We start from the raw sequence: 18,737 nt of genomic DNA on the forward strand, positions 1-18,737 counted from the left end.
ATACAGAAAGACAGCTGCTCCTCCTGCATCTCTCCACTCACATCTCCAATCCGCTTTGGCTTTACCACATCCTCTTTATTCTAAGTTGGAGGAGCAATAACAGAGAGATGTACGCCGCCCGGCACCTAGCTCTGTAATCATAATCCATGTTTCAACATACATTATACAGCTGAAGATGTGGCTACTATAACTGAAGGAATATTAAGTATTGCCAAAGTACCCTACTCTAGGCGTAGAGGTTCACATCAGTTAGTCATTGCTTACAATTCATGCTAACCATAAAACGTAAAAGTGTGGAGTAATAACCCTCTCCTGTGCAAATTCATATGGTATCATTTGAAATGTCAGGCTAGAATTTAGTTGACCAGTATATTACATAGAATAAAGTCCATGCTATGATAAAGTAAAAACACTGTCTCTCCCATAGAGCACGTATCCAGACAAGGGTGTAACTTTGCTTTCTGTGGGCATGCTTCCAGCAGCCCCGGTGATAACCCCACACTGAAGGCAGGGTCATTGGCTTTATTGCCTCCACTGGCGTGCTTAGCCTTCCCACAGCTTAATTATGCATAAATCGACCAGTATTAAACATCAATCCTTAAACAGCTCATTTACTCTCTGAGCCTGTGTTCAGCCACCCTCCAGTCACATGGGTCCACTGCTAATGAGAAGAATTCCCCAAGTTGTGCTAAGTTGTGCAGCTGGAGCGGGTAGAGAGAAGAAGAGAGAAAGGGAGAGATAAAGAGACTGAGGTGGACAGATACAAAAAAAAAACAAAGTGAAAGAAAGAAAGAGAGAGAGCGAGAGAGAGAGAGAGAGAGAGAGAAAGACAGAAGAAAGAAAGAAAGAAAGAAAGAAAGAAAGAAAGAAAGAAAGAAAGAAAGAAAGAAAGAAAGAAAGAAAGAAAGAAAGAAAGAAAAAAGAAAGAAAGAAAGAAAGAAAAAGACAGAAAAAAGAGAAAGAAAAAAAGAAAAAGATAGATAGAGATGTGTCCTGGAGCCATGATGGCACTGCAGTGTCCCCAGCCCTGCTGAAGCAGAGAGCAGAGAGAGCAGGGCGTGACAGTGAGCAGTGGTTAAATTACCAAGGTGATTATGCTACTAATTACTGGCAGTCCTGCTCTATTGATAAGGGCCCAACCTGCACCTGAATATTCGGCTCCATTTGCTACCATCTCTCAGGTTTGTAGGGCCTTTTGGCAGCTGAGCATAGACAGAGAAAAAAAGGGATGAATTAGAGATAATGATGGATGGAGGAGGGCTGTAAAAACACACATAGAGCAATAAAGGATTCACAGTTTTAAAGCTAAAATAACTTATTTTATATTAGTCTTGTTTTTTAAATAGCTAGCTAACCAAGTAGGGGAATAACATGCAAACAATTAGCTAATAGACCTAGCCGCACCATCGAGAGCTGGTTGCATCCCTGCCTAGTACGGCAACTGCTCTGCCTCTGACCTCAAGCCACTACAGAGGGTAGTGCGTACGGCCCAGTACATCACCAAGTTTCCTGCCATCCAGGACCTCTATACCAGGAGGTGTCAGAGGAAGGCCCTAAAAATTGTCAAAGACTCCAGCCACCCACGGCACTTGGAGTGCTAAGTCTAGGTCCAAAAGGCTTCTAACCTGTTGTGACAAGGGGGCAGTATTTTCATTTTTGAAAAAAAAAAACATTCCCGTAGTAAACGGGATATTTTGTCAGGAGAAGATGCTAGAATATGCATACAATTGACAGCTTAGGATAGAAAACACTCTAACGTTTCCAAAACTGTAAAAAATATTGTCTGTGAGTATAACAGAACTGATGTTGCAGGCGAAAGCCTGAGAAAAATCCAATCCGGAAGTGCCCCATATTTTGAAAGCGCTACGTTCCAATGAGTCCCTATTGAGCAGTGAATGGGCTATCAACCAGATTACTCTTTCTCCGTATTCCCGAAGGTGTCTACAGCATTGTGACATAGTTTTACGCATTTATGTTGAAGAATAGCCGTAAGCGGCTACATTGCGCAAGTGGTCACCTGATGCTCCAAGAGAGATTCTCGCGTAAAATACAGAGGTAGCCATTACTCCAATCAGTCCTACTGAAAAACGAATTGTCCCGATGGATATATTATCGAATAGATATTTGAAAAACACCTTGAGGATTGATTATAAACAACGTTTGCCATGTTTCTGTCGATATTATGGAGCTAATTTTGAATATTTTTCACCGTTTTCGTGACTGCAATTTCCGGGCGATTTCTCAGCCAAACGTGAAGAGCAAACAGAGCTATTTCGCCTACAAAAATAATATTTTGGGAAAAAAGGAACATTTGCTATCTAACTGGGAGTCTCGTGAGTGAAAACATCCGAAGCTCATCAAAGGTAAACAATTTAATTTGATTGCTTTTCTGATTTCCGTGACCAAGTTACCTGCTGCTAGCTGGACAAAATGCTATGCTAGGCTATCGATAAACTTACACAAATGCTTGTCTAGCTTTGGCTGTAAAGCATATTTAGAAAATCTGCGATGACAGGGTGATTAACAAAAGGCTATGCTGTGTCTCAATATATTTAATTTGTGATTTTCATGAATAGGAATATTTTCTAGGGATATTTATGTCCGTTGCGTTATGCTAATTAGTGTCAGGCAATGATTACGCTCCCGCATGCGGGATGGGGAGTCACTAGTAACAGCTTCTATCCCCAATCCATTAGACTCCTGAACAACTAATCAAATGGCTACCCAGACTATTTGCATTGTACCCCCCCCCCCCCCCCCACCTGACTCTTTTACACTGCTGCCACTCTCTGTTTATTATCTATGTATAGTCACTTTAACTCTTCCTACATGTACATATTACCTCAATTAACTCAACTAATGTCACGACTTCCGCCGAATTCGGTCCCTCTCCTTGTTCGGGAGGTGTTCGGGGGTCGACGTCATCGGTCTTCTAGCCATCGCCGCTCCACCTTTCATTTTGCATTTGTTTTGTCTTGGTTTTCCGCACACCTGGTTCTCATTCCCTCATCTGACTAAATGTATATTACCCTCTGTTCCAGACATGTCTGTGTGTGGAATTGTTTGTTTGTTACGTGTGGTTCGCATCAGGCTGGTTTGCGCCGGGTATGTGTTTGACCCGGGTGTTTGGTTTATTGTACCGTTTGTGTACTTTGGACGTTATCGCTGTTTTCCTTTGGCATGAATAAAGTGTGCCTGTTCTCACCCATCTCTGCTCTCCTGCACCTGACTTACCTTCAACCAGTTGCGCACATCGTGACAACTGACCTGTGCCCCCGCACATTGACTCTGTACTGGTACCCCCTGTATATAGACCCACTACTGTTATTTGACTGCTGCTCTTTAATTATTTTTTTCAAACTGCATTGTTGGGCTTGTAAGTAAGCATTTCACTGTAAGGCCTACTACACCTGTTGTATTCAGCTTATGTGACAAATACAATTTGATTTGATTTGACAAAGACATATTTACACAAGCACATATATTTATACCTTCCTCCTATGCTGAGTCTCCTCCTTACACATCTGGACAGCCAATACATCTCTGTTGCTAGACAGGACTTTAGTGATGCCTGTTCTTTCTCACTTCATCTGACCTGACATCGGCCCAAATGTCTCACTGGAAGTTAGTACCCATTAGTATTAAGTTATGTCTACCTCTTTATCTATACTGTATGCAACATATTCACATCTACAGTTAGTATTCAAATAAACCAAAAGGTATCTTATCATTTCAGTTCTGAGTAATTAAAGAATCATGAACACTTACCACGCTGCACCTTGGTCTCCTTCTGACGACAAACGCTACAGTAGACAAATTTGGAAGTTTTTAATTTACACAAGCTTTGGGATAGCATATGAACATGATATAAGTTATGATAAAAGCATAATATTAAAGGCCATTAACTTTAAAACTGCAACATTTCCTCTCAGCCTCACGGCAAAATGTGTAGAATAGCAGGAAATTAGCTCTAAAACAGCAACATTGTCACGCCCTGGCCATAGTTATCTTTGTTTTCTTTATTATTTTGGTTAGGCCAGGGTGTGACATGGGTGATGTATAGTTTTTGTCTCATCTAGGGTGTTTGTAGATTTATGGGGTTGTGCTCATTCTAAGTGTTTATGTAAATCTATGGTTGCCTAGATTGGTTCTCAATCAGAGGCAGGTGTTTATCGTTGTCTCTGATTGGGAACCATATTTAGGCAGCTATGTTCTTTGGGTATTTTGTGGGTGATTGTTTCCTGTGTCAGTGTTTGTGCCACATGGGACTGTTTTGTTGCCAGTTCACTTTAGTATTTTCTATTTGTGTTCATGTTTAGTTTTCCTTATTAAAAACCATGGACACCTACCACGCTGCGTATTGGTCCGATCCTTGTTTCACCTCTTTTGAGGAAGAGTAGGAAATCTGCCGTGACAAACATTTTCTCTCAGCCTCATGGTAAAATGTGACTAGTTTCAGGAAACTAGGCGTATGTCGCGCGCCACTACCTCACATGAGAGGTAACTGAACGTAAACATTTTTATCAAAATGCGTTTTTTGGAAGAAATGCCTTCTGGAACATGTGAACTTTCATGTGCCTTAATAAAAAAAAGTGTATGCCATCTGTAAATACGAATAAAATTGTTAAATTACGAGCCTAGTTGGTTTAGTCATAGAAAGAAATCGGAACCTTCCCGCTAGCCATGATTGTCTGAGATAATGGATGGGCCGAGAGATGAGTTCGGATTGGTCTGCCATGTAGCACACTTCTGTCAACAACATGAGCTGCTCAGTACGTGTAGGTAATCCTTTCTAACGCAGCTTTTTTGAAAGATTTCACAAAGAACTGTAAAAGTGTTGCTAATGCTCTCCACTTTCTGGAGGACCGAGTTTTGAAATTAATGGAATTCCTGGTGGAAGCAGAGTATGATAGCTAAAGCGATTCAGAAATTTGATTGCAAACATGCGGAGGGAGTCAAAAAGAGAACACACAGAAGGCTGTTGTATAAAACACCTGTCTCCGGATTACATATTCAAACCAAGGGCAACCATGGTATCCGTGATAGAGAGGGATAAGCGTTCATCCATGTATACGGGTAAGAGAGTCTAGTTAGCTACATTTTCAGATATTATACGTTTCTAATTTTGTCAGAAAGTCATTTTCATTGCAAGTTAAAGTGTACTGTTAGCTAGCTAGCTAACTTTAGCTGGCTGGCTCGCTAGCTAAAGTTATGTGTATGATCTGTGTATGATATTATTAGTATCTCAGAGCCATTTGCATTGGTAGTTATAGTCTAATATTAGTTAGCTAGCGAACATTGAACCTAGTTGGTTAGCTTTAGCTACCTGCAGATTCATGCAGGGTTAGTAACATTATGAGTTGGGATCATGGTTCATTGTTTAGCTGGCTAGCTACATGTGTAAAGACTCCACTACAAAAGACTCCACTATGCAAGTAAACATTTCACTGTACAGGGTACACCACCTGTATCCTGTGCATGTGACAAATAAACTTAGATTTTATTTGATCCCTTACAAAAAAAGATTGCAGTTAAAGTGCAGTAACTGCAATCAAATGTGATATTTTGGACGCAGTAATTGCAGAATATGCCGCACTCTAACTGCAGTTACATTGCAAACTTACATGTATTTGTATGTATTTGCATCATACTGCAGTTATACTGCACTCTAACTGCAGTTAAACTGTAGTGTACTGCAGTTATACTGCACTCTGACTGCAATCTTTTTTCGTAAGGGATATAGTGTGTGTTTACCAGAGACGATAATGTGAAGAACAACATGACCTACACCAAAGTCAAATTTGCATATAACGTTAGGCCAACGTGAAAGTGTCCAATAAAAAAATTCCCTGCTTTTATTTCATCACACTGACAACCGTAAGCTATTTTCTGCAATTAGCTTGCCATTAACTTGTAAATAATGATCTTGTAGTGAGTATATTTTCCTGTAATAATGAATACAAAGTTAAGATGTTGTAAGCTATATGACATGATCATTATTTGAACTGGTTAGCCAGCTAACTTAAAGTTATCTAAATAACTAACAAGCTAGAAACACATCAAAACGTTGTTTAGAAAGTTTATTTGCCTGGTTTGGTAGATTGACATATACTAATTTCATTTTTCAATGGATGGGTTAATTGGTGTTAAAATACACCAGTTATGCTATTTTGGACCACCAGGCTGCAGCCTGTCGTTTTTGTGTTTATACTTTTTCATAACGACAACGACAAGTTTGATGTTGGAAGACAATAGAATGCTCATGATGTCACTGCGACAACTGTCAACAGGCATGTCGATAGAGGCAGTACAAACCAGCCTTTAGTCTTGAAACCTTTGATTGCTTAGTACACTACCATAGTAACTCTGTTTAGCACATGGCCTCACATGTAAGCCCTTAAAGAGATGGGTGGGGCTAAGGATTAAGAGGGGTTGAATGGGTGGAGACAAAGAGGAGCTCACCAGTAGTGTACCAAAACATTCAAGGGCCATTTTCTCAAAAGTGGGGTTACAAGTTTATCAACTTTCGAAGCAGAATTACTTTCCCATTGTTCCTCAACTGTAGTGTATGATATACCTTTTTCTAGTCTCTACTATTATCCAATGTAAATATCACCATTTCAAATGTTGCTACATAAGACTGAATCGAGTTGGTCAGTCACAAATGTGTAAAATAGTATGAGATTATCTATAAAACTGCTAATCTTTCTCTCTGCCCCATGGCAAAAAAAACATACCCAATCACTAACACGATGATATACATGTAAAGTGAGCCATAGGTTAGAGAGGGATCATGTTAAAAATGAGGGGAATAGGCATTAACTGCAGTACCCGGCAGTGATATTAACATCCATACGGATCTATATAATGGGCATGATGCTACCTCTCTTCACCACCTCTGGTGAAGATGAGTCTTCATGACTAATTGGCACTCTGGACTACCACCATTACACATATACCATTTTGCCCATTAGATCATTCAATAGCACGTTTGAACAGCATCAGAAGTGGAGTTCAAAGTAGAGACCCGGAAGGGGTCGGGGAGGCAAAGTAGCCCCAAATGGTAGGATGAATGGTTTCAAGAAATGAGTGCCTTTTGCATCCCTTAGAATTTTTAAGCAGAAATTGTGCACAAATCTTGAATTTTAAAAGCCTGTTATATTAAATGAAGTGCCCTTTAATATAGACCACACAGACAATTATTGAATCTTATTTTTAATATCGATAAAAACTTTCTAAAGTGCAAAAATGCTGTATTTTGACATGTTCCTCTGTGCATCCTCTGTGCATCCTCTGTAACGTCTATGAAGACTTTAACCCATTTAACCCAAACATTTCTCCAAGTGCGGGAAAAAAAGTGTGTGTGTGTGTGTGTGTGTGTGTGTGTAGGTAAGTAAAGAAATAAAACAACAGTAAAAAGAAATATGAAAAAAGAGTAGCAAGGCTATATACAGACACCTGTTAGTCAGGCTTATTGAGGTAGTACGTACATGTAGGTATCGTTAAAGTGACTATGCATATATGATGAACAGAGAGTAGCAGAAGCGTAACAAGAGGGGTTGGCGGGTCGTGGGACACAATGCAGATAGCCCGGTTAGCCAGTGTGCGGGAGCACTGGTTGGTCGGGCCAATTTAGGTAGTATGTACATGAATGTATAGTTAAAGTGACTATGCATATAAGATAAACAGAGAGTAGCAGCAGCGTAAAAGAGGGGTTGGGGGGGCACACAATGCAAATAGTTTGGGTAACCATTTGTCAAAGATGACATTGAACGTGGTTCTACTATTTTTGGCACTTTTCTGGTGTTTTGTGGTGGTAAACTGAGCGGGTGACTAACACTGACTAACACTGCACAGTGTTCCCCAATTGGGCTTCTTGGTATCTTTGAACACCAAACATCCACGATAAAAATAAAAAAAACACTGGAGAAATGGCATGCCATCTGTTGGTTAGCTAGTTGTTTAATCCCTGCAGAAATACTGACAATTAACAAGAGCTATAAATGGTATTTATGCACAGATATGTGCCAGGGTAAAAAACATCACATACAGTACACCCAAGACCAATTACAGATGTATGATCTTAATTTGATCACCCTGTTGCAGGATAACTGTGCTACGCCACTGACCTGTAGGCTATATTTATGGCAATTAGAGCTCCCTGCTAACTGAGAGAATTCTTAACATTTCACCGTGAGCTATATTATAATTTAGCATGTACAGTACATTTTGAATTCAAAAGGGGTTTCAAGTTCAGCCTATTAATAAAACAGAGGTGGGTCTGGCTGTGCTGTGTCAGTTTGAGCCTGTGTGTATGAACTGAGGAGCTGGCTGATGTGAGGTGGTGTCCCTGTGTCTCTGAAGGTTGGTTTCCTCCCTCTGTTTAAATCACTGCAGATGGCCAGATAAACGTTTCATTTGACCAATAACTGACTGTGACTTGAGGAAAGAAAACCCTTAGATCCTGGTTTGATGTGACCATGTTTTCCCAATTAAATAAATAACATTGAGCAGAGAAATAAGTAAATATGGTAATAAAACATGGCCTTGCTACACGTTTCTTTAGCACCTGAAATCTTATTGAAAATGGAGGTCCTTCATACTGTACAATACTTACCAGCAATCATACCGTGTCTGCTAAATGTTTAGAAGAAAACAGGCAAGGTTTATGGCTGACTGGCCACAGTGTATGGTCCTTAGCACAGGGTTTGATCAAAGATCCTACCATCCAATTACCAGGTGAAATTGCCTGTTTAATTTCAGGGGTCTACTATCGGAATCCTCTTTTGCAGAGTAATGGTTATTCCAGTGAGCCTCAAGACTAGTGAACAGAGCAAAATAAATCAAGCACGTGATGATAACTTTTTGCTTTGGCACGGTGATCCATCCTATCGCCCTCTGTTCTGACTGTTCTCATTTTAGACAGCAGCCTGCGAGGCTTTCGACTGGAATATCATTGTTTGGGTTTAATGAGCTGGAAAAAGTGGAGAAAGAAACCTGAAACTATTAGATGGAGGAAAGTTTGAAAAGCAACAAGGTTTTCCCTCTGTCACAACAAGCACGGGGGAAATAATTACCCAGTCTATCTGGGCTAGTCACCTAGCGGTGATGTTGCCACCCTATCTCCTCAATCAGCTAAATTGTAAATGTCATAATGTAGATGCAAACCCTTCACAACTAACCAATGGCTCAATATCAATGCTTCTCCCCTGGAGAGCAACCTGTTTATTGTTGTTCTTTAAAGAAAATACCTCCGGCCTCTGACAACAAACATCCGGAAGAGCAGAGGGCATGGTTGCATTAATGAGGAGGTCTTTTTAGACAGAAATCATTATCTATACAGGAAATAGAGGGAGAAAGTGAATGTGTCAGTATGTGTGTTCACATGGTATATGTCTTTTATCTGTGTAAGTGTGTGCTGGTATGTAGTGGGCAGTTTCTCTGGTCAATTAAATTATGGCATTTGACTTTCAGGCAGAGGAAGGGCAAGAAAGTGTTACCTGGTGGAAGAGAGAACATTGATTTTGATCAAGTCTAAGAAAAGAGAAAGACAGAGGCAGGTTTGGAAGTGAAGAGGGAAGCTGTCTTCAAAACTTCAAACTTTCTTCTCTCTAAGATTGAAATGACTACCTTAGAACTGGAATGGGGATTTAATTAGAACTCAAGGCTATCTAATCTTATGTGAAGGTAAAGACTAATCCTCCCTCCTTCTACCTTGATGTTGGTACTTTGTCAGTTATTTAATAGCCACTTTGTTATATATCTAGCTACATTTGGAAGGTATTTATGGTACATGGAATATGAGGCATTCTAATGGCACTGCTGTGATTTCACACGCAGATGGGACCATAATCTGCTCCTTCAGATGCACAGCTTCCATATCTTTAAACCAAAGTTAGCATTTACTTGATGAAGAATGACCATAAAGAAGCAGATGAATGTGAACAAAACAAGGTCTATTACTGGCAGCAGTGGAGGCTGCTGAGGGGAGGACGGCTCATAATAATGGCTGGAACAGGGCATATGGAATGGCATCAAACACATGGAAACCATGTGTTTGATGTATTTGATACCGTTCCACATATTCCGCTCCAGCCCTTACCACGAAGCCTGTTCTCCCCAATTAAGGAGCCACCAACCTCCTGTGACTGGCAGGATTATGTAGCCAACAATTTTGTCAATTTCAAGTTGTATAGTACCTGTTCTGGAGAGGGAGTGGTCTCACCTGTCATAGGCACTCAGCAATTAGTGCTTGGAGGTGTGTTTGTCATCTCTGCAAGGCAATCAGCAATGAGTGTTTATACTTCAGTCTCCCCTGTTTTTTCAGCGGCAGTTGTAAGGGGCGATCGTGTCAGTGGTGGTTCGTCGCCAAAAGACGAAGACGTTCTTCCCAGTTGTTTGAGGAAGGAAAGAGAGGAAGGCTTCAAACAACTCTCTCACTAGTTATTTTCAGATCCTCATTTTGCTCGTTGTAGCTTTGTCAAGTATCTGTGTAATTTCTCTCCCTGTTCGCTCCTCTCCCTGTAGGATTTACAAACCCTCCACAACCTGTGGCTGCAACCCTTCTAATCTAGTACACCTTGCACGCACAACCCATGTGTACTTCCTATTCTCTTGCAGCCTTTGGAACTGCCAATCTGTGGTCAAGAAGGCTGAGGTCATCTCAGCCTATGTCACCATTAGTCCCTACACGTTTTGGCCCTGACAGAGATATGGATTAACCCAGATAAGACTACTACTCCAGCTGCTCTTTCGTCTTCTGACTGTTCTCTCATAGTCCTACAGCATCTGGTCGTGGCGTTGGGGGTAAAGGGATGGTCATTTCTCCTAAGTTGAGATGTTCTCTTCTCCCCCTCTCTCATCTGTCCATCTCCTCATTTGAATTCCATGCTGTCACTGTCAGTTGTCCACCCAAGCGTAAAATTGTAATCTATCACCCACCAGGTAGTATTTGTTTATTTTCTTTCCAAAACACTTGAGTGTTCCGTTTCTGACCAACTCTCTCACTATCTCTCAGAATGATCTTCTTGACCCCAACCAGTCAGGCTTCAAGATGGGTCACTCAACTGACTGCTCTCCTCTGTGTCACGGAGGCTCTCTGCACTGCCAAAGCTGACTCTCTCCTCTGTTCTCATCCTCTTAGATCTATCCGCTGCTTTCGACACAGTGAACCATCAGATCCTCCTCTCCACCCTCTCAGGGCTCGGTGTCCAGGCTCTGCACACTCTTGGAATGCATCCTACCTGGCATGTCGCTCTTACCTGGTGACGTGGCGAGGATCTGTGTCTGCACCACGTGCTCTCACTACTTTTGTTCCCCAGGTCTCGGTTCTAAGCACTCTTCTCTTTTACTCCTGAGGTACTGACCTGGTGCACCCTCTACAACCACTGTGATTATTATTTGACCTTGCTGGGCATCTATGAACGTTTAAACAGCTTGAAGAACAATCTGGCCTTAATGGCCATATACTCTTATCTCCACCCGCACAACCAGAAGAGGACTGGCCACTTCTCAGAACCTGGTTCCTTTCTAGGGAGTTTTTCCTAGCCACCGTGCTTCTACATCTGCATTGCTTGCTGTTGGGGTTTTAGGCTGGGTTCCTATATAGCACTTTGTGATATCTGCTGATGTAAAAAGGTCTTTATAAATACATTTGATTCCCTATACACCAAGTCACTCAGCTCCGTCATATCCTCTCATGGTCCCTCCTATCATTGATGATGACACTAAACTACTTTTCTCATCCCCTCCCTTCTGATACCCAGGTGGCAAGACGCATGTCTGGCAGCTATCTCAGCTTGGATGTTGGCCCACCACCTCAAGCTCAACCTCGACAAGACAGAGGTGCTCTTCCTCCCGGGAAGACCTGTCAGTTCAAAGACCTCTCCATCACAGTCGACAATGCCACGATGTCCCCCTCCCAGAGTGCAAAGAATCATGGCACGAACCTGGACAACACCCTGTTGTTCTCTGAAAATATCAGAGCAGTGACTCGCTCCTGCAGGTTCATGTTCTACAAAATCGATACAGTACAACATTTCTATTGCCCTTGTGAGCCAATAAAAAAAACAATTGTTCACAAGAAAAAAAGAGTGTGACCTTTTCTCACACAGGAAGGACGCAGGTCCTAATCCAGGCATGCATTCATACCCCGTCTGGACTACTGCAACTCTCTGCTGGCTAGGCTCGCCGCTTGTGCCATCAAATGCCTGCAACTTATCCAGAACACTGGATCCCACCTGTTGTTCAATCTTCCCAAATTCTCCCATGTCACCCCACTCCTCCGCACAATCTACTGGCTTCCAGTCGAAGCACGCATCCACTACAAGACCATGGTGCCTGCCTACGGAGCAGCAAGGGGACCTGCCCCTCCCTACCTCTTCTCCTTCCTGGCACCCCAATGGTGGAACCAGCTTCCTTCTGAGTCCCTACCCATCTTCTGAAAACATCTGAAACCCTATATCTTTAAAGAGTAACTTAAATAAGACATCTCAGTCTATCCCCTCTCAATTTTCTTTTTTTTGATAAAAATGCACTTGACTTTTTCCACTAGCACTGACTTTGCTGATAACTACTTTATTGGGGAAAAATGTACTCACTACAACTGAAGTATGTGGTTGTCACACCTAGCTATCTTAAGATAAATTCACTAACTCTAAGTCGCTCTGGATAGCGTCTGCTAAATTACTAAAATGTCAAATGTAAATTTCAAATGAAATAAGTGTACTCAAAATAATGTAACTACTTGGGGTGATAAATGGCGTAGTATTTACACTTTCTGCCCTAAAGTAAGTTGATGGTCTTTTGGTTATATTGAAATAAAGAGTTACATGCCAGTATACCCTAGCCTATGACCTCCTCTAGTTGATCAAGGACAGAGTAAAAATCCAAGTTTTGGTTGAAAAAAATAAAACAGACACACATGAAACCTATCCAATTTAGTGTTCCTGTAGTTTTAGTACAGTGTAATTGTTGTTGAGACAAAGCTCTATAATCAGAGGGCTTCCATCGTTCTGTCAAATCATTTTGTCTATCACCAGTGTGCCCCAGTTCCCAGAATTTTGCAACCCTAGGGCTGACAATCAAATTCCCTGGTTTTCCAAAAATCCTGTTTGGAGGATTTTGTATTTCCTGCTTATTCCCTCCTTATTACGGGAATCCTTCAACGGGGATTTCGGGAAAACCAATACATTTTGCAACCCTAGTCAGTCCCATGGAAGAGCTGCTCCGTCTCAGAATGAGCAGGCTGGCTTTGAGAGGGAGACGATGCCCTTCATCAGCATCATTCATTTACAGTATTGAATCATTAGGAAAGCCCTGCAGTTCTCTCTGCAGAATGGAGCTGACTGGGACACAACATATTATTGCACACTAGCCACTAATCTGAATGGACCAATACATCCTATTTCAATAGGCATTCTTCACACATACAGCCAAGTGAGGGAGTCAATGATATGTAGAAAAAACAACAGCAGCAGCAGTGCTGTAATTGTGCATTTACAGTATAGTGTGCATGATTTTTTTTTCATTTGTCATAGAGAGAGAATTGTTGTCCCCCAATTCTTGCTTTCACTGTGCCATGAATTTTCATGACAGTGATTGATTTGGATGTACAGTGCCTTGCGAAAGTATTCGGCCCCCTTGAACTTTGCAACCTTTTGCCACATTTCAGGCTTCAAACATAAAGATATAAAACTGTATTTTTTTGTGAAGAATCAACAACAAGTGGGACACAATCATGAAGTGGAACGACATTTATTGGATATTTCAAACTTTTTTAACAAATCAAAAACTGAAAAATTGGGCGTGCTAAATTATTCAGCCCCCTTAAGTTAATACTTTGTAGCGCCACCTTTTGCTGCGATTACAGCTGTAAGTCGCTTGGGGTATGTCTCTATCAGTTTTGCACATCGAGAGACTGACATTCTTTCCCATTCCTCCTTGCAAAACAGCTCGAGCTCAGTGAGGTTGGATGGAGAGCATTTGTGAACAGCAGTTTTCAGTTCTTTCCACAGATTCTCGATTGGATTCAGGTCTGGACTTTGACTTGGCCATTCTAACACCTGGATATGTTTATTTTTGAACCATTCCATTGTAGATTTTGCTTTATGTTTTAGATCATTGTCTTGTTGGAAGACAAATCTCCGTCCCAGTCTCAGGTCTTTTGCGGACTCCATCAGGTTTTCTTCCAGAATGGTCCTGTATTTGGCTCCATCCATCTTCCCATCAATTTTAACCATCTTCCCTGTCCCTGCTGAAGAAAAGCAGGCCCAAACCATGATGCTGCCACCACCATGTTTGACAGTGGGGATGGTGTGTTCAGGGTGATGGGCTGTGTTGCTTTTACGCCAAACATAACGTTTTGCATTGTTGCCGAAAAGTTCAATTTTGGTTTCATCTGACCAGAGCACCTTCTTCCACATGTTTGGTGTGACTCCCAGGTGGCTTGTGGCAAACTTTAAACAACACTTTTTATGGATATCTTTAAGAAATGGCTTTCTTCTTGCCACTCTTCCATAAAGGCCAGATTTGTGCAATATACGACTGATTGTTGTCCTATGGACAGAGTCTCCGACCTCAGCTGTAGATTTCTGCAGTACATCCAGAGTGATCATGGGCCTCTTGGCTGCATCTCTGATCAGTCTTCTCCTTGTATGAGCTGAAATTTTAGAGGGACGGCCAGGTCTTGGTAGATTTGCAGTGGTCTGATACTCCTTCCATTTCAATATTATCGCTTGCACAGTGCTCCTTGGGATGTTTAAAGCTTGGGGAATCTTTTTGTATCCAAATCCGGCTTTAAACTTCTTCACAACAGTATCTCGGACCTGCCTGGTGTGTTCCTTGTTCTTCAGGATGCTCTCTGCGCTTTTAACGGACCTCTGAGACTATCACAGTGCAGGTGCATTTATACGGAGACTTGATTACACACAGGTGGATTGTATTTATCATCATTAGTCATTTAGGTCAACATTGGATCATTCAGAGATCCTCACTGAACTTCTGGAGAGAGTTTGCCGCACTGAAAGTAAAGGGGCTGAATAATTTTGCAAGCCCAATTTTTCAGTTTTTGATTTGTTAAAAAAGATATCCAATAAATGTCGTTCCACTTCATGATTGTGTCCCACTTGTTGTTGATTCTTCACAAAAAAATACAGTTTTATATCTTTATGTTTGAAGCCTGAAATGTGGCAAAAGGTCGCAAAGTTCAAGGGGGCCGAATACTTTCGCAAGGCACTGTAAATGGAAGGCTGAGGAGACCTGTGAGTAACTAGTTAAACCAGCCATTTAAAATCAGGCCTGTCAAGAGAAGAGCGAGGGAGACAAAGACAATTGATCGCTAGGTGAAAAAAAGATGGACGCTGGAAGCCCAGTGCAGCCGCTTTGTGCCTCTCCAATGCAAGTTTCAAATCATAGGGTGGCAGCTTGACGGCTCCACAATGGGCATCTATGGGATGCTATATCTGACATCCATCGTCAGAAAGGTTATTTCCTTTTCAAGTTGCCCCTCCATCCCCTTTTCTCCCTCACCCCTCAGCCTCTTCATCTCCTTCAAATCAATGGGGAAAAGTCATTGAACATCAGAAGGTAAGTCACTGAATAGATATCAGATTTTTCTCATGACAGAGCGCTTTTGTGCATGTGGATGAGACTATGTTATTTTTCCTCCATGCTCTGTGGTAGCAGCGGGGGGAAATGTGAAGATTGATCTCTTACAGAGGTCTTTATGGGACAAAAGTTTAATGTCTTCAATTCATAATATAAATAATAGGTGACAGCAAGCTAAAAATCTGCCCGTCTCTACGTTGTTTCCATAGAAACCAAGGATGGATAAGGAAGGGCTGTCACCATTACTCATCCACAAATCTCTAATATTTAAAAAGATTTCAGGAATGGCATAAACTTTATGACGTATGACAGGTCGAACCTTCCAAATGCAGCCTGGCATGAAAGTGACATGAGTCATTTTTCTTAACATAATCCAATTATATTGGCATTGGGCTTAATGCACTTCTCTTTTCATATTGCATTCTAAAGAGATTATTAAGTGTCTGGTACAGTAACACTGATCAGAGGAGGGTCCATTCTTGGTAGAGTCATCTTTGGCCACAGCCCCTCTCCTTTTACTCTGCTCTCATACCTAACGAACAACCGATCATACAAACAAATTAAGACACATTTTGATTTTGCTAGGGGCTTATAGTAATACAGTACTGTATATTTGGGGAGAGTGGAGAAATATTGAGCTTTAAACAGCTTTTCGTGTGGCTCCCATTCAGAGATTATTAGTGCTAATGCATCAGACACACTACTGTGGGCAACACAGAGGAAGACAGAGGTCTGATATAGCTGACTATATGGCCTACAGAGGTTCAAGAAAAAACATTTAGAGAGAGAAATCCTCTATATGAACCACATCATTTTCATCATAAATCCTACATAACTCTGGGGGCTCCCAGATGGAGCAGCGGTCTAAGGCACTGCATCTCAGTGCTAGAGGCATCACTACAGACACCCTGGTTCAAATACAGTCTGCGTCACAACCGGCCGTGATTGGGAGTCCCATAGGGCAGCGTACAATTGGCCTGGGTTTGGCCAGGGTAGGCCGTCATTGTAAATAAGAATTGGTTCTTAACTGACTTGCCTAGTTAAATAAAACAACAGTTACATAGTCAATAGTTTATCATTTTAATTGGAATAATTTAATTCCCTTTGATATCAATAGGCATTCTAAAAGTATATCTTATGTTCTTAGGACTGGCTATATTTTCAGGTAATCTCTCTTCTTTAGCTGCACAGTCGACTGCTTATTTGCATATAGCTGCCAATCTGTCACTCCAAAGTAATAACTTTTCTAAATAAAAATGCAATTACATTGAGATTCTCTCCAAAAGGAATGAAGATGGTAAGGGGAAAGCTTACAGATAACACGTACAAAGAATCAACTAAATATTTATATGAAATGAAAAAAACAATACCTATTCCTTTAAATGGAGTATTTATTTTTGCGTTTCCCATTTCAATAATTTATCAAAAGGAACTCCCACATAGAAACCAATTGATACAAGAACAAACAACTCCAACTTTTACTCCTTCTCCTGAGAACAATGTCATGCACCATTACAGTATTTCCTAACATAACCGGCGCTATACAGATGAATAGCCATGCAGATAGGAGTGAATCGACTGAAAACAACTAGAACCCCACTTGGCTACAAGTCCAGGTGCATCTCCTTGACAGCCATGTCACCCTTCCCTCCCTCCAACCCCTCCCATGCCCCCTCTCCAGCCAGGGTCCCCCTGAGACCCCCGCGCCCCGGACCCTCCAGCCTGCTCCGCCCCTGCTGTGATGAAAAGCAGGCCGCAATCCCTTTCAATTTTCTCAGTCTGCCCGGGTGCCATTAAAGGCAATCGACTCAGTGAATAGAGGCACTATATCACAATATGCAGGTGCAGGCATGCTGAAGAGGAGAGACATTGTGCCTTTGGAGAGAGAGGAGCTGGCATCCATCTCTCTCAGGCAGACGCTTCAGCACTGTGAGCAGACACACATGCACTGGGGCTGGGGTGAGTTGACAGAGAAAGGAAAATGAGAGAATAGAAAGTGGAGGAAAAACGGGCCCGTCACATCCTTCAATTTTTCTTTACTTCAGGTAAAAATAAGAAATGTATTTTTGTGTAACAGGGGAGTGAAAAGAGATGTGTGGAAGGGACAAGAGTATCTGTGCGGGCGGATAAGGGTCCAGGTGGGCGTGAGACGTAGAGGAGGATGACTGGAGATGTTTGTTATCAGTCATCTCCAGTCCCCAGGCATGTCAGGGCACTTGGGCAAAGCAAGGCGAGGTAGAGGGGCCACTGTTCTGTAGAGGATCCCAGGACCATAGAGAGAGAGTGCTTCAGTGGCCCCCATCCACAACCCTGACCTCCCTAAACACGCTCTCACCCATTGGCTGTCCTGCCTATGACTGCCTCAAGGCCCTATGTGTTTTATTTATAGTGAGGCTGCCTCTTGTTGTTTTATTAATCAGGTACACTACTTCCTCTCCTCACGTGTGTTTATCTTGCTGTGGTCAGCAGCATCTGAGGATGTCTTGTGTGTGACAGACAGGCTCATGAAAAAAAGATAGGACTGTGATGAAGATCAGCCTTGTGTAAGTCTCTGAGTTTTTAAAAGTTTTTATGCACTGCAGGGATGGATGCTCCTTTCATTGACTCTTATCCTCACATTCAATTCCATGGCAGTACATCCCCCGCCCCCACTACATACTGTAGAGGGGTCGTTGCACGATAAAAGTGATTTAAAAGTGCCTAAACCTAATATTGAATTTTAAAAGCCTGTTATATTGAATGAAGTGCCCTTTTTTTCACTTTTATTTAACCAGGTAGGCCAGTTGAGAACAAGTTCTCATTTGCAACTGCGACCTGGCCAAGATAAAGCATAGCAATTCGACACATACAACAACACAGAGTTACACATGGAATAAACAAAACATAGTCAATAATACAGTAGAACAAAAGTAAACAAAAAGTCTATATACAGTGAGTGCAAAAGATAAGGGAGTTAAGGCAATAAATAGGCCATGGTGGTGAAGTAATTACAATATAGCAATTAAACACTGGAATGGTAGATGTGCAGAAGATGAGTGCGCAAGTAGAGATACTGGGGTGCAAAGGAGCAAGATAAATAAATAAATACTGTATGGGGATGAGGTAGGTAGATAGATGGGCTATTTACAGAT

The 18,737-nt window shown here is 41.7% G+C and overlaps 1 protein-coding gene across 1 annotated transcript in view; it reads right to left on the reverse strand.

Moving 5' to 3' along the window:
- LOC109897490 (cytosolic carboxypeptidase 6) overlaps positions 1–18,737 on the reverse strand; it is a 469,989-nt gene that overhangs the window by 151,012 nt on the left and 300,240 nt on the right. The window lies entirely within an intron of this gene.

Source organism: Oncorhynchus kisutch, linkage group LG10, assembly GCF_002021735.2.
Source record: "Oncorhynchus kisutch isolate 150728-3 linkage group LG10, Okis_V2, whole genome shotgun sequence".
In the NCBI taxonomy this organism is placed as follows: Eukaryota; Metazoa; Chordata; class Actinopteri; order Salmoniformes; family Salmonidae; genus Oncorhynchus; species Oncorhynchus kisutch.